Here is a 16,862-nt window from a genome sequence, read left to right on the forward strand (position 1 = left end):
TAAAAAGTGGTGACATATAACCCACAAATACTGATGTATGTTTGAAGGTTTACATTTGGTTTTTGTACCGTTTCGCTTTTTGGTGGCTGACAGCATGTTGGGGATAGTTTAATGGGTAGACAATATGTTGGTTCATAAATGTTCATGGACAAATGACTGCAATCTTCACAATGACCACTAGATGCCGCTACAGTATAAAGTATTCTACAACCTGGCCACCAAACCACATTTTGAGTTGTGCCATCTTGTTCAGTATCTGCATCTTGTGCTTCAAGAAACATATTTGCTGTCTGTTAAAACTAATTAAGCAAACTAAGAAAGACAAAAAATTGTACACTTATTTTAGTAAAATGTAACATTTTCTGCTGTCTCCCAGCTCTGCCTTGAACAGTTTGCTGCTGATAGACGAGAACCTCTTTGTTACGGGTGATGACAGTGGGATGTTGAAAGTGTGGGACCTCCGAAGAGGTACGGCGTTCATGGATATGAAGAACCATGAAGAATACATAAGTAGCATGGGCATTGACCAAAACAAAAAGATGCTCCTTACGACCAGGTACTTGCTGTATGCTACCAGTGTGTATTGGGGGGTTTTATTACGAGGAGATTTGGTGACATCACATTCCAAATTTTTTTCTTGTATCTTGAGATCTGGATTGAAAATCACATTATCGCCCGGGACCAGATGGCTTCCCCCTTATTTACTATAAGGCCCTGGGTACGTCCCTCATTCCCAGACTAGTCGAGCTATACAATGCTCTCCTGAGCGGGACCCTCCTGCCTAGACAAGCGCAAGAAGCGCATATTACCCTTGTGCATAAGGAAAACAAAGACCCCGAAGCTTGCGGAAGCTACCGCCCCATCTCCCTGATCAACTTCGACATGAAGCTGTGGGCCAAAATTTTGACAAAACGTTTAGAAAAATTTACCAGCACCTTGATTAATCCGGAGCAGACGGGCTTTGTACAGGGGAGGGAGGGGAGAGACAGCTGTCTTAGACTCTTGCACGCAGCCAGATTTGCCCAAAAGCAAAACATATCACTCGCCTTAGTAGGCACTGACGCCGAAAAGGCGTTTGATCGAGTTAATTGGTTATACATGAAGCAAGTCCTGCTGTATTTTAACATTCCCCCCAATTTCGTGGAAGCGATCTTCTCGCTCTATGCTACACCCCATGCGAGACTTAAGATCAACGGCTCACTCTCCCCTCCCTTTGAAATAGGAAATGGCACTAGGCAGGGGTGTCCCCTCTCTGCCACACTCTTTATACTGGCCCTGGAGCCCTTTCTCCAAAAAGTTAGATTAGACCCTGGCATACAGGGACTTAAAATTGAGAGCGCTACGCTCTCAACGACGGCTTACGCCGATGATATTATTTTTTTCATCACTAACCCGGAGGAGGAGCTCCCCCGCCTCGTATCGATGCTGGAGAAATTTGGAGACCTATCCAACTTTAAAATTAATCTTACCAAATCTGTAGCCTTAAACGTCTCTATCACCCCCAAAAGATTTAATGAGATTAAAAAAGTATCCCCCTTTGCGTGGTCCGACACGGCAATTGATTTCTTGGGTATAAAGCTCTCCAAGAAAGCAGAAGATCTCTACGCGACAAACTTCCTTCCCATCATACCCAGAATTAAGAAACTACTACGCTCATATGACCTCCCTTTTATCTCATGGCTGGGACGCAAGAATATATTAAAGTCCTATGTTATCCCCATAATCCTTTACAAAACGAGACTTCTTCCTATCTCCCTCCCTTCCAGCTTTTTTAAAGCACTTCACACATTGTTCTCTAGATACCTATGGAGAGGAAGAAGGCCCAGACTGGCATATTGCCTGTTGACCAAAAGACGCACGGAAGGAGGGGTGGACCTCCCCTGCCCAAGAGAGTTTTACCTTGCTAACCTCCTAAATCATTGGATGGAGCTTACACAACCCATAAGAGACCCACTCTTACAACGCCTCGCAAAAGGCTCCTACGGCCCTACCCTGATAGAAGACCTATGGTTTCCTGAAAAGATGAGCGGTAGAGACTGAAAGAAAAATCCCCTCCTGGAGGGAGCAATGGGTTCCTGGACCACTCTAGGAGGAAGCTTGGCTCCTCCTCCCTCTCCGTGTACGCCCCTTTCAGCTTTATATAAATTCATGGGCCTCTCTCTTGACCCTTGCTCAACACGGATGTGGAGGATGCTCTCCAACAAGCGTTTCCGAGATGTCCCTGCTCTTAATCAGGAGGCCCACCTCACACAAGTAGAAGATCTCCTGCCTGATCGCCCCCTCCCCTTCCTAGTAACGACCCACGTAAAGAGGGTCTTAAGCGACTATCGGAAAACTCATGGTCCCCCCAGGCCACTCACCCCCTTTGAAACAGCAATTAGTTCCCCACTTAACCCCTCCCTGAGAAGAATATCTCTCCTTCGCAAAAAGTTTGTATCCCGCCCCTCATATACAAAACCTGCCTTCCTCATCTCCTGGGAAATGGATCTTCACATCACCCTTTCAGAAAGCGAGACCAGGGCGATCTTGAGGACAGCATTTGGACTTTCACCCTGCGTCACCGCCCAGGAGTCACACTACAAACTCCTGGCGCGGTGGTACAGAACACCGCAGTGGTTATTTGATCATTGATTGATGGCGGAGGACGTGTGTTGGAGATGTGAGGAAGCCGCGGGCTCTTACCTCCATATTTGGTGGGAATGCCCGATCATAATCCCTTTCTGGAGAGATCTGGCTGTCGTGCTAAAAAAATTCCTACCTGACTTGGTGCTCTCCCCTGATGTGGTGTTCCTGTGGAGACCTACCCCTGATTTCCACCCATACAAACACAAATTGGTCGCTATGCTGATCGATTCTGCAAAATCTCTTATTCCACTGCTGTGGAAACAGAAAGAGCCTCCCACGGCGGCCTTATAAAAGTCCAAAGTTGAAATGCTAGCAAATTTAGAGGAGCTATCCAGCTGGTCAAACGGAACACATGACAGATTCCTTGAGATTTGGGAACCCTGGCATGCGTACAGGAAAGCTGACCCAGATCATCTGCACTAAGATACGAGTGCACGCTCCAGCCTTCTGTAAGCGATTGCCCCCCCAGATCTCCGTGATGGTAGACTGCCTTAGATTGCCCTCAGATGCTCAAAGTCTTACGTGATAAGATAAATGGTATTCTTCTGAGTGAATCTACGACGACATGACTCTTTAGAGTGAGGTTGGTCTGAAGAAGTGCAGAGTGTCCCCCTCCCCATCTCCCCTACCACACTCCCCTTCCTCCCCCCTGTTCATCCCCGTCTCATGTACCCACTTAACTGTTCCCCCCCCATATTGTCTGTCATGCCCTGTACGAAAATTAAGAGGTGGCTAAGTGGAAACATTGACACCCCATCCTAACCAGAGCCTCCTAATTAGAAGAGATACATTTAATTCCTAACTACTTGAGGAAGCCCTCGCCCTCCTGGACTGTGCATTAAGATATATGTGGTATTTTGGCTCTAAACGTTATTGGAGAGGCGACGTAGGTCCCTCACAGTTGATACCTGTATTTCTCACCATGATTTGTACTGCCACGTATTTCTACGTGTATTCCTACAAAACTAATAAAATTTGATTTATAAAAAAAAAAAAAAAAGAAAATCACATTATCGCATAACCCCTTATTATCATGTCTTATTGTAAACTGTGACAACATGTAAAAGACACCCGGATGTCTAATTTCTGGGACAAACCAATGCATTTCTTGCACAAATAACCCAGTAATCCAATTTGTTTCACCTAGTGGAGATGGAACGATGGGAGTGTTCAACAGAAAGAGACGCAGGTTGGAGTTGCTTTCAGAATACCAGAGTGGAGACTTGACATCTGTAGCTATAATGAAGGTTGGTTGTGCATTGATTTCTGAAATACCTTAAAGTTCTTTTAAGATGCCCACTGTATCCCTGTGCCAAGTGGCACATAAAACATTCTTCCGTTTGTATAAGAAAAGCAATGCTGCTCCGACCCCTGTGTAGTATTAAACTCAATGAGAGCTGCATCTGCACTTACAAGCATGGGTCTTACACTCCGCACCCCTGTGTCTAGCGGTGCTGACAGCAGCCGTCCAATAAGCTGATCGGCCGGGGTCCCGAGTGGTGTACCCCAAATATTGATTATCTATTTCCCTGGAAAATCCCTTTGTCTTTCCTGATAAGTTTTGTTCTTGAGACCTTCCACCATTTTTGTAGCCCGCCTTTGGACTTGTTCTGTTTTGACAATGTCTTTCTGTAGGTGAGGTCTCCAGAACTGGACGCACCACTAAATTGCTTATTTATACAGAATTTAAAACCTTCTTACAAAGATTCGTGCCCAAACATAAGGCTGAGTAAAGATGCAACCTCCTTAATCTTGTGCGACAGCAATCGCTGTACTGGTATTTCTTATCAAGGTGGCTGCCAAATTTTTGTGCTACTTGCCATAATGACACAGTGGACTTGTACTCGTAAAACAGGACCGCAGCCTGAGCCAATCACAGCATTCTCTTGCCGGAGGCGAGGTATTCAACCCAGGTTACCAGGAAGAGAATGCTCGCTCAGCGCTGAGGCCGACTTTAAAGACTGCCGGAGCGCCTGGAGAGCAGCGAGAGGGACCGGGACAGCGCCTGCTAGGTAAGTATTAAAGAGGTTGTCCCGCGCCGAAACGGGTTTTTTTTTTTTTTCAACCCCCCCCCCCCCCCCCCCGTTCGGCGCGAGACAACCCCGATGCAGGGACTTAAAAAAAAACAGCACAGCGCTTACCTGAATCCCCGCGCTCCGGTGACTTCTATACTTACCGGTGAAGATGGCCGCCGGGATCTTCTTCCTCCGTGGACCGCAGCCCTTCTGTGCGGTCCATTGCCGATTCCAGCCTCCTGATTGGCTGGAATCGGCACGTGACGGGGCGGAGCTACACGGAGCCGGCATCCTGCACGAGAGGCTCCAATGAAGAAAGCAGAAGACCCGGACTGCGCAAGCGCGGCTAATTTGGCCATCGGAGGCCGAAAATTAGTCGGCAACCATGGAGACGAGGACGCCAGCAACGGAGCAGGTAAGTATAAAACTTTTTATAACTTCTGTATGGCTCATAATTAATGCACAATGTACATTACAAAGTGCATTAATATGGCCATACAGAAGTGTATAGACCCACTTGCTGCCGCGGGACAACCCCTTTAAGACACCCCTGAAAATAAGACGCTGTGCCTCTTTTGGAGCAAAAATTGTCTTATTTTCGGAGAAACACGGTAGGAAGCTCGATGCTAAATAGGTGGAAGGGGAGAAACTCCATTATAGTGCATAGCACTCCATAGTCATGTTATGGAGCAGCTACATTTTATGGCTCCTTCACACAGACGCTCGCCGTTTTGGTTCGTGAAATATGCAGTGTTTTCATAGACCGACGCTGTGTGCATTCACTGCGGATTTGTACCTTCTTGCATTTCATTGTATTTCGTACGTGAACACGGTGAATACACGTACCAAAATACAAGTAGGTCCCATTGATTTTTCCTGCCTTAATGCGTAAATATGCACTAAATAGCATGCGTGTTTAAGCGATCCAGTTAACTTTAACCCCTTCCCGCTCCACAACGTACATTTACATCCTGGAGCGTCATGGTATTATGAAGAGAGGTTGCGTAGTCCAGGTCTTCTGTACAGCTGTCTTTAGGCTAAAGTGTTTTGTGTGGATCAAACTACTAACGATGACCTGTCTGTCCGTGCGTGAGTGAATGGTTTTGTGAGTGACTTACATGCTCTGCCCTTGATCACATGACGGTGACGTCATCAAAGTTCTTTCAACCCCAGTGAGGGAGTGCTCTGTCTTGATCACATGACGGTGACATCATTACAGGACCTGTAAGCACACGGCTGCTGTCCAGCTAGGTGTTCGTTAATATTCTATAGCAACTGAGGCTGCAGGGGGTCTGTAGGCATATTATTATATTTCACAACACTTCTGCTCGATTCGCAACCTGATTGGTTGTTTGGGTTGGCTGATTCCCGGTGATTGGTTGTTTGGGTTGGCTGATTCACAGTGATTGGTTACTTGGGTTGGGTCGAGCAGAAGTGTCGTGGAATAAAAAAATATGCGGTCTGTAGTCCACCTGTAATCTGCACAAGGATGGAGGCCCTTTGATGATGTCATCGTCATGTGATCATGGGCGGAGCATGACTGTGACAACATCACAGGTCCTTCATCTCCAGTACTGTGCTGCTTGTGATCCCTGTTGTTTAGGAAGAACATTGTATGTAGTAGAGCTGTGTGTGTGAGGTGAAGGTAAATGGAATATCTCCTGTGTAGGAAAATTACGCTGATGTGTTATAAATAGGTTAAACAATGTGTTTCAGTGTAAAAATGTTCATGAACACAATTTAGTTTTTTTGCTGTGAAGTAATAAATGCAAAACCAGAATTAATTACTTTCATTCATTTTTCTAGAGCCATTAACATTTTGCCCAATCGAGTTATTGGCCCAGTGGGACAACATCCCGGAGAGCCCATAGAACAGCTAGCAAAGTCGAGAGATGGCAGATTCTTAGCCAGCTGTGCCCACGACCAGAAGGTGAAGTTCTGGGATGTGTCAAACATTGGCTCAATTATAGTGGATGTTTACCGGAAGCGGAAGAAAAACCGGCAGCTACAAGCCTTGAGCAAGAAGACATTTGGAGGAGCTGATGACTTTTTTGCTGACTTGAAGGAAGACCAGGCAGAAGCTAAGGAAAAAGAGGATGAGAATGAAGAGGAGAGTGACAGCGATGACTCCGACAGTGATTAAACAGAAGTGTACTGAGCATGTGATGGACGTCGGAGTCCTCCGTCTATTAGACTGGATGCAGGCTGTGCATCTACCGGGGACGGTAATGCTACCAAGTCTTATTAACTCAGCGGAACAACAGAATATATATTTTATCTTCTGGCCATTTTTAAAATTTGTAGAGGTGGCACAAGAGTAAACCCGCCATAACACAAGTCTGTGAGTGGCATCGCCGTGCCACCAGCCGTGTTCACTTATGCCCCTGTAGCTACTAGCGCTATTTTGTATTGAACTGATCTCTTTACATGCTTCTGTCCTGGTTCTGCTCTACCTACCCGTGCCTGTAGGTGTATGCCAGTAATCTACCTTATTATATGGACAGGACTTGTACTTACCTAGAGAAGGCGCACTCTATTGACAAATTATTTTATTAAAGGTTTTACATGGAGACCAGAGGACATGGTAGCCGGGACGTCGTGTGCTAGAATGTTACGTCTGTTTACATTGTATCTGGCATGTAGAACATGCAGAAATAAAAGAAATGTGCTTCTCTCTGCCCGGACTCTGCCCAGCATTTACCATATAATATACATATGTACACGGGGTATATATATATATATATATATATATATGTGAGTGCGTGTAATATGGATGGTGGAATGGAAGGTGACAAGTTAACTTAGATTGGATTTCTAACTACTGGAACATCAACCCATCGCATGCAAAAGATTCCACTGCAGAATGTGGTTTGGCCCTGGGTGCTGGCCACGATGGCTATAAGTAGAGTAATGTTAAGTGGAATCGGAGCTCATGATGAAGCATTAAAAAGTGTGCAGAGAATAGAAGTACAAACTGTAGTGCTGCTACTGGAAACCACAATATAGTACTTGCCGTACTGCCACCAAATGCTCATTCCAGTGTTCCCCTGCCTGCTAAAAGGCGACCATAAAGGGGTTTTCCAGGGAAATACTATTGATGAGCTATCATTAGAATAGGTCATCAATAGTTGATCGGCTGGGGTCCACCGCTCGGGACCCCAACCAATCAGCTTGAGCGGCTGCATGCTGTCAGCACCACAATAACACCTTATAGTAGCCAGTGCAGAGGCTTCAGCTACAACCTCTCTGTATTTGGAGTGGAAGCCTTCACGCCAACCTCCCATATAGTGGCCGACACTTGTAACTGCAGGCATGGCTCCCATTGATTTCAGTGAGAGCCGTGCCTGCAGTTACAAGCGCCGGCCACTACACAGAGATTGGTACGAAGGCTTCCACTCCGACCTCTGTGTTATTGTGGCGGCGACAGTATGCGCCGCTCAGCTGATCAATTGGGGTCCCAAGCGACAGACCCCAGTCGATCAACTATGAATGATCTATTCTTATTGATAGGTCATCAATAGTATTTTACTGAAAAATCCCTTTAAGCAGGCTACACATCTGCATGGCATGTGCCATTTACAATGTTAAACTGTGCGGCACCTCAAGAATTTTTCCTTCTTAAAATGCCTTCTCCCCCCGTCACCCTCTCCTCCCCAGGCAGTTGCCCACCCAGCCTGCCCTTTGTCCCACCCAGGAAAAAATACCTGCTTAATATAACAAACACTGGAACATAACTGTTTGTTTTCAGGCATTAACCCCTTAAGAGCGCGGCCTTTATTTATTTTTTTCATATTCAGTTTTTCTTCCCCAGTTAAAAAACAAATCTTAACTCTTATTTCTCCATCCATCAACGTAGATGTTTGAGGCCAGTTTCACATTTCCAAGAAACTCTTGCAAGATTTGTGCGTTGCGAAACTGACAAATCTTGCGCGAATATAAACCCCATTGTTTTGAATGGAGTTATATACATGAGCGATGCCATGCGGGTAAAACATATCGCTGCATGTCCTATCTTTTCGCGTTCCTCGGAGCACATCACCAATTGTTTTAAGTGGGACAGTAAAACACAGAACAAAGTGCGATCTGAAGTTTCTCATTGAGAACAATGAGAAACACTTACCGATCCTCTAACACTGATTTTTTACTTTTTTGCCAGAAAAACGCCTCTTATCATTGTGAAAGCCTGCGCTGGCGAGCGCGATATCAGGCCGAGTTAGTCTGAGGCCTTATTTTTTTGTGGGACGAGTTGTATTTTTCAATAGTAATATTTAATGTATCATATAAAGTAAAAAGTAGAGTCCCCTGGTGCGAGCACCGAGTAGTGACCGACTCTTAGGGTGACGTCACATCATGACGTTTTCTTAGCAGACTGTTTTTGCAGGGTGTTGTGCCATTGCCTTACCCAATCATCCTTAGCCCCCAGCAAGCTGGGTACTCATTTTACTGACCTTGGAAGGCTGAGTTAACCTTGAGCTGGCTACCTGAACAATGCAGGGAATTAACCCGCAACCTTCAGGTCGTGAGCGAGAGCTTAGGACTGCAGTCTGCTAAAAAAACTTCAAAAATTCTAAGTCGAGTAAAAAGAATAAAACATTCATCCATCTTTGGGAGGGTCTTGTTTCTACCTTTTTCTTTTTTTCCGTCTACATAGTTGTGCGAGGGTTTTTTGTGGGACGTCCTCTATTTTCTATTGGTACCATTTTTGGAGTACAGGTGTCTTTTAATAGCTTTCTTTTTGATTTTTTTTCTAGGAGACTAACAAAAAGGGCAATTCTGGCGTGTGTTTCTTTTTTTTCTTCTGACGACACTCACTGTGTGCAATAAATAATGCCTTTTTTATTATACGTTTTCAGTACAAAAATGGAAAAAAGGTTTGATTTTTTTAAAGTATTATTAGCTTTTTATCTTTTTTAATTGATAAAACTTTTTTAACCTCCCATAGGGGACAAGAACTTGCAGTAGTTTGTTCCCATCTGCTGTATGATGTAATATAATATTACGTTATACCGTGATCGGATGGGCAATCTATCAAACCACATCACAGGCATGGCTTGGTAGGCACTCTGCAATGGCAGCCTTAAAGGGGTTCTGACATCAAAAAAAAAAATTGTACTCACCTTGCCTGGCCTGGCCCGATCGCCAGGCATGTCCCCTCCAGCCGGCATCTTCTTCTGTGCCTTTAAAGCAGAGCAGGAGCGGTCAAAAAGACCGCTTCCTGCTCTGGTCCGTCCGTCAGGCACTTTCGAGGTCAACGGACGGACCGCCACAGCAAGCACGTCACAAGCAGTGCTTGCTGTGGGCGGCCCGTCCGTCCGGCTGAACTCCGGAGTGCTGCGCATGTGCAGTGGAGACGCAGCCCGTCCTGACTCCTGTCAGAGGGCACCTCTTCACTGTGCATGCGCGCGATCCCGGAGCGGCGCGGCTCGTGCAGACAGAAGAGGAGGAACAGCGCCTGCCGGGAGATGACCCACCGATGTCAACAACAACAGAAGAACAGGTAAGTGTTATCTTTTTATGCTTTAGCAGCCATTAAACCATGGGTTCCCTGGGTCCATTAGGCACAGCAGGGAACAATGGCTGCTAAAGCATAAAAACATTATTCATGTCAGAACCCCTTTAAGGGATTTCAGAAGGTCCCCGGCTGGCTTGGCAACCACATGGCACCCTGTGAACTCATCACGGGGGTTGTTTAGGACCACCAGACATTGATCAGGGCATTTAAATGCTGCTGTCAGAATTGAAGGCAACATTTATACGGCTCACAGCTCTGTGCTGAAAACACAGCCAAAACTTTGTAAAAAATGCATGACAGCGCTGCTAGAACCGCAGTAAATGCAGCATTGAAAAAGCGCCATGGGATCCGAGTGTTTTTTTGTTTTCTTTTAATAGCACATCAATTCAATTATCCTATTTGACAATGCTCAAGAAATTACACTACATTTGCATTATATCCTATGAGTGACCTTTCGGAAGAAAGCACATGTAAGGGCTCAGTCACACGGGCGCATCTGGGTGCCAATGCGCCCGTGTTACTGCATGAAGAAAACGGACGCACTGCAGGTGGGGAAGACTCTCCGCAGCGCCAGAAGAAAGAACATATGACCGGCAATGGAGTCGGTCATGTGTTCTTTCTCCACATCTGCAGCCGTCTTATCCTGCAGGAAGACGGGCACATCGGTGCCCGGATGCGCCCGTGTGACTAAGCCCTAATACAGAAAATGTAAGTAGTTACGGTAAGAGACAAAAGTGTGCCATTGTATGTAGTACATTGTAGATGGTATAAAGAAAAATAATATCATCGCCCTCTATAAGCAGCTGGTATGTGAGGGTGTTAATGGGGATATTACACCTCAGACCTGTAGATCCCCTCATTAACTTCCATCCAGCCATTTCTATAAAATGCCATAATAATAAAAGGCCGGCTCAGTGATGAGTTATTAGGCTTCTGTAGAAAGCACAGTACCAGTAATTAAATGGTTAATTATGGATGACTTCAGGTGGATGAGGCCTTGGTGATAAACACCTGCAGTAACCATGGCAACTGTGATGTCATCCATAGCTAGGCCTATGTCATAAGGAACCCATCCATGAAAACTCCATGACCGAAGGGCTTACGGCCAGATGCAGCGCCATGCTTGGTGTGTCTGGAGACCTGGAGCTTCACCATCTGTGAGGGAGGAGGGGACGCCAGTCTAGCCAGCCAGATCAGCCATATTTACCTAGCCAGCCCGATCAGCCATAACTGCGCAGCCAGATCATGTCTATTATCCCTAGCGATCCATGGGGTAACAGATGCTGCAGCCAGATCTCCGTCATATCCAGTATCCGCTGCCCGGAGAGGTCACATTTGGATATCTCCATTAGGCATCACATGGGGCCTCTGCTTTGCCCTCGCTTTGTTTACTAATAACTATCATATGTTCTTTTCTAGGATGTATTGCTGTAATTTGATAAAATGTATAAAATCTGCTGTTAAATCTTGGCATTAACCCCCTAAGCCCGGAGGGAGGGCCGTCCTCCAGCCATGGCTCCCCAGAGGTTTCCTCCACAGGGGGTTTTTCCTCTCCTGAGTGCTGGACGATGACTCTTCGTGAGTCGGAGGTGCGCCATTTTTAGTGTTTGATCTTACATTTGTAACTTTGAAAAAAATGTCATTTCAAATAAAATGTTGTCAATTTAACACAAATGACCGTGTCTTGTGTGTTTGTTTCACAATCTTTGGTTCGGGTGAGGCTGTTTGGGACTCAAGATCCATCACATATTACACAATGATGAAGCCAGACATCCAGTAGGGGCATTTTCAATTCAGATTTATCTCTTCTGCGTTGAAGTCCTCAGCCAAAAACGCAGTGCGGGATAGAACCTTGTTCCGTTTTGCCTCTGGGATCTGTTCTAGTTTGGTGCTGATCACCAGCAGAGGGATCTGGTTGACAGGGTAGAATTAGGGGTGCGATTGGGTGGAGTTACAGGGGAGATTGGGTGGGATTAGAGGGGAGATTGGGTGGGATTAGAGGTGTGATTGGGTGGGGGTATAGGTAAGATTGGATGGGGCTACACGTGCGATTAGGTGGGGTTAGAGATGCGATTGGGTGGGGTTACATGTGAGATTGGGTGGGGTTAAAGGGGTGATTGGGTGGAATTAGAGGTGCGATTTGGTGGAATTAAAGGTGAGATTGGGTGGGGTTAAAGAGCAATTTGGTCGGGTTGCAGGTAAAATTGGGTGGGATTAGAGGTGCGATTGGGTGGGGTTACAGGGGAGATTAAGTGGGATTAGAGGTGCGATTGGGTAGGGTCACAGGTGAGATTGCGTTGGGTTAGAGATGCAATTAGTCAGGAATAAAGATGCGATTGGGTGGGGTTACAGGTGCGATTGGGTTGAGGTACAGGTGAGATTGGGTGAGGTTAGGGATTAAATTTAGTGGGGTTAGAGGTGCGATTGGCTGGGGTTCCAGGTGAGATTGGATGGGGTTACAGGTGAGATTGGGTGGGATTGGAGGTGCGATTGAGTGGGGTAAAGATGAGTCTGAGTGGGATTAAAGGTGCGATTGGGTGGGATTACAGGTGAGATTGGGTGAGGTTAGAGATGAAATCGGGTGGGGTTACAGGAGCAATTGGGTGGGGTTACAGGTGAGATTGGGTGGGATTAGAGGTGCGATTAGGTGGGGTTACAGGTGTGATTAGGTGGGGTTACAGGTGAGATTGGGTGAGGTTAGAGATGCAATTAGGTGGGGTTGCAGGTGAGATTGAATGGGGTTACAGATGCTTTTGGGTGGGGTTACAGTTGGAATTGGGTGGGATTAGAGGTGCGATTGGGTGGGGTTAGAGGTGTGGTTCTGTGGGATTAGAGGTGTGATTGGTTGCAGTACAGATGTGATTGGGTGGGATTACATGTGAGATTGGGTGGATTATAGGTGTAATTGGGTGGGGTTACAGGAGCGATTGGGTAGGGTTACAGGTGAGATTGCGTGGGGCTAGAGGTGCGATTGGGTGAGTTTACAGTTAAGATTGGGTGTGTTTAGAGGTAAAATTGGGTGGGGCTACAGGTGAGATATGGTAGGATTAGAGGTGCGATTGAGTAGGGTTGCATGTGAGATTGGGTGGGATTGAAGATGCGATTTTGTGGGGCTACAGTTAACATTGGGTGGGTTTACAGGTGGAATTGGGTAGGGTTACATGTGAGATTGGGTGGTTTTACAGTTGCGATTGGGTGGGGTTACTGGTGAGATTGGGTGAAGCTAAAGGTGCGATTAGGTGAGGTTACAGTTGGAAGTGGGTAGGGTTAGAGGTGCAATTGGGTGGGGTTACAGGGGAAACTGGGTGGGATTACAGGTGGGATTGGGTGGGTTTACAGGTGGGATTGGGTGTGGTTAGAAGTAAGATTGGGTGGGGCTACAGGTGAGATTGGGTGGGTTTGAGGTGCGATTAAGTAAGGTTACATGTGAGATTGGGTAGGATTGAAAATGCAATTGCGTGGGGTTACAGGTGAGATTGGATGAAGCTAGAGGTGCAATTAGGTGGTGTTACAGTTGGAATTGGCTGGTGTTGGGGTTGCGTTTGGGTAGGGTTAGAGGTGTGATTGGGTGGGGTTACAGGTGAGATTGGGTGGGGTTAGAGGTGCGACTGCATGGGTTTACAGGTGAGATTGGGTGTGGTTAGAGGTCAGATTGGGTGCATTTACAGGTGCGATTGGGTGGGGTTAGAGGTGTAATTGGGTGGGGTTACATGTAAAATGGGTGAAGTTAGAGGTTCGATTAGGTGGGGTTACAGTTTGTATTGGGTGGGGTTAGAGGTGCGATTGGTTGGGGTTACAGTTGGAATTGGGTGGGATTAGATGTGCGATTGGGTGGGGTTAAAAGTGCGATTGGGTGGGTTTAGAGGTGAGATTGGGTGAGGTTAGAGGTGTGATTTGGTGGGGTTAAAGATTCGATTGGCTGGAGTTCCAGGTGAGATTGGATGGGATTACAAGTGAGATTAGGTGGGATTAGAGGTGCGATTGGGTGGGGTTACATGCGAGATTAGCTGGGATTGGAGGTGCGATTGGGTGGGGTTACAGTTAACATTGGGTGGGTTTACAGGTGGAATTGGGTAGGGTTACATGGGAGATTGGGTGGTTTTACAGTTGCGATTGGGTGGGGTTACAGGTGAGATTGGGTGAAGCTAATGGTGCGATTAGGTGAGGTTACAGTTGGAAGTGGGTAGGGTTAGAGGTGCAATTGGGTGGGGTTACAGGGGAAACTGGGTGGGATTACAGGTGGGATTGGGTGGGTTTACAGGTGGGATTGGGTGTGGTTAGAAGTAAGATTGGGTGGGGCTACAGGTGAGATTGGGTGGGTTTGAGGTGCGATTAAGTAAGGTTACATGTGAGATTGGGTAGGATTGAAAATGCAATTGCGTGGGGTTACAGGTGAGATTGGATGAAGCTAGAGGTGCAATTAGGTGGTGTTACAGTTGGAATTGGCTGGTGTTGGGGTTGCGTTTGGGTAGGGTTAGAGGTGTGATTGGGTGGGGTTACAGGTGAGATTGGGTGGGGTTAGAGGTGCGACTGCATGGGTTTACAGGTGAGATTGGGTGTGGTTAGAGGTCAGATTGGGTGCATTTACAGGTGCGATTGGGTGGGGTTAGAGGTGTAATTGGGTGGGGTTACATGTAAGATGGGTGAAGTTAGAGGTTCGATTAGGTGGGGTTACAGTTTGTATTGGGTGGGGTTAGAGGTGCGATTGGTTGGGGTTACAGTTGGAATTGGGTGGGATTAGATGTGCGATTGGGTGGGGTTAAAAGTGCGATTGGGTGGGTTTAGAGGTGAGATTGGGTGAGGTTAGAGGTGTGATTTGGTGGGGTTAAAGATGCGATTGGCTGGAGTTACAGGTGAGATTGGATGGGATTACAAGTGAGATTAGGTGGGATTAGAGGTGCGATTGGGTGGGGTTACATGCGAGATTAGCTGGGATTGGAGGTGCGATTGGGTGGGGTTACAGGTGAGATTGCGTGACTTTAGAGGTGCCATTAGGTGGGTTTACAGGTGAGATTGGGTGGGGTTACAGGTGAGATTGGGAGGGGTTAGAGATGCGATTAGGTGGGGTTACAGGTGAGATTGGGTGGCGTTGGAGGTGCGATTGGGTGAAGTTAGAGGTGCGATTGGGTGGGGTTACAGGTGAGATTGGGTGTGGTTAGAGGTAAGATTGTGTTTGGCTACAGGTAAAATTGGCTGGGGTTAGAGGTGCGATTGGGTAGGGTTACATGTGAGATTGGGTGGGATTGGGAGAGTGATTAGGTGGGGTTACAGGTGGAATTGGGTGAGGTTAGAGGTGTGATAAAATGGGGTTACAGTTGGAATTGGGTGGGGTTAGAGGTGCGATTGGGTAGGGTTACAGGGGCGACTGAGTGGGATTATAGGTGTAATTTTGTGGGTTTACAGGTGAGATTGGGTAGGGTTAGAGGTGCGATTGGAAAGTGTTACATGTGAGATTGGGCGGCCTTACAGGTGCGATTGGGTGGGATTACAGGTGGGATTACAGGTGTGATTGGATGTGGTTAGAGGTAAGATTGGATGGGGCTACAGGTGAGATTGGGTGGGGTTAGAGGTGTGATTGGGTAGGGTTACATGTGAGATTGGGTGGGATTGGAGGTGTGATTGGATGGGGTTACAGGTGATATTGGGTGAAGTTAGAGGTGCAATTGGGTGGGGTTACAGTTGGAATTGGCTGGGGTTAGAGTTGCGATTGGGTGGGGTTAGAGTTGTGATTGGGTAGGGTTACAGGTGAGATTAGGTGGGGTTAGAGGTGCAATTGGGTGGGTTTACAGGTGAGATTGGGTGTGGTTAGAGGTAAGATTGGGTGGGGCTACAGGTGAGATTGGGTGGGGTTAGATGTGCGATTGGGTGGGGTTACATGCGAGATTGGGTGGGTTTAGAGTTGTGAATAGGTAGGGCTACATATGAGATTGGGTGCGGTTACATGTACCATTTTGATGGATTTACAGGTGAGATTGGGTGGGTTTAAAGGTGAGATTGGGTGGGGTTACAGATGGAATTCAGTGCGGTGGGAGGTGCAATTGGGTGGGGTTACAGGGGAGACTGGGTGGGATTGGGTGGGGTTACATGCGAAATTGGGTGGGATTAGAGGTGCGATTAGGTTGGGTTACAGGTAAGATTTGGTGGGATATGAGGTGCGATTGTGTGGGATTACAGGTGAGATTGTGTGGGATTAGAGGGGAGAAAGGGTGATATTTGAGGTGTGGTTGGCTGGGATTACAAGGGAGATTGGTTGGGGTTAGAGGTGAGACTGGATGGGGTTAGAGTTGCAATTGGGTGGGGTTACAGGTGCGATTGGGAGTGGTTAGAAGTAATAGTGCGAATGATTAGAGGTGTGATTGCGTGGGGTTAGATGTGTGATTGGATGGGGTTACAGTTGCGATTGGGTGGGGTTAGACATGCGATTGGGTGGAGTTACGTGTGAGATTAGCTGGGATTAGAGGTGCGATTGAGTAGGGTTGCATGTGAGATTGGGTGGGATTGAAGATGCGATTTGGTGGGGCTACAGTTAACATTGGGTGGGTTTACAGGTGGAATTGGGTAGGGTTACATGGGAGATTGGGTGGTTTTACAGTTGCGATTGGGTGGGGTTACAGGTGAGATTGGGTGAAGCTAAAGGTGCGATTAGGTGAGGTTACAGTAGGAATTGGGTAGGGTTAGAGGTGCAATTGGGTGGGGTTACAGGGGAAACT

At 46.9% G+C, this 16,862-nt stretch overlaps 1 long non-coding RNA gene across 1 annotated transcript; it reads left to right on the top strand.

The window, feature by feature from the left end:
• The first annotated feature begins 383 nt into the window (after window positions 1–383).
• Window positions 384–7,101, top strand: LOC136610509 (uncharacterized). The gene is made up of 3 exons (XR_010790090.1): window positions 384–556; window positions 3,773–3,872; window positions 6,447–7,101. It is a non-coding gene; the product is annotated as an uncharacterized lncRNA (long non-coding RNA).
• The last annotated feature ends 9,761 nt before the right edge of the window (window positions 7,102–16,862 follow it).

The sequence above is a fragment of the Eleutherodactylus coqui genome, chromosome 2 (genome assembly GCF_035609145.1).
Source record: "Eleutherodactylus coqui strain aEleCoq1 chromosome 2, aEleCoq1.hap1, whole genome shotgun sequence".
Lineage (NCBI taxonomy): Eukaryota > Metazoa > Chordata > Amphibia > Anura > Eleutherodactylidae > Eleutherodactylus > Eleutherodactylus coqui.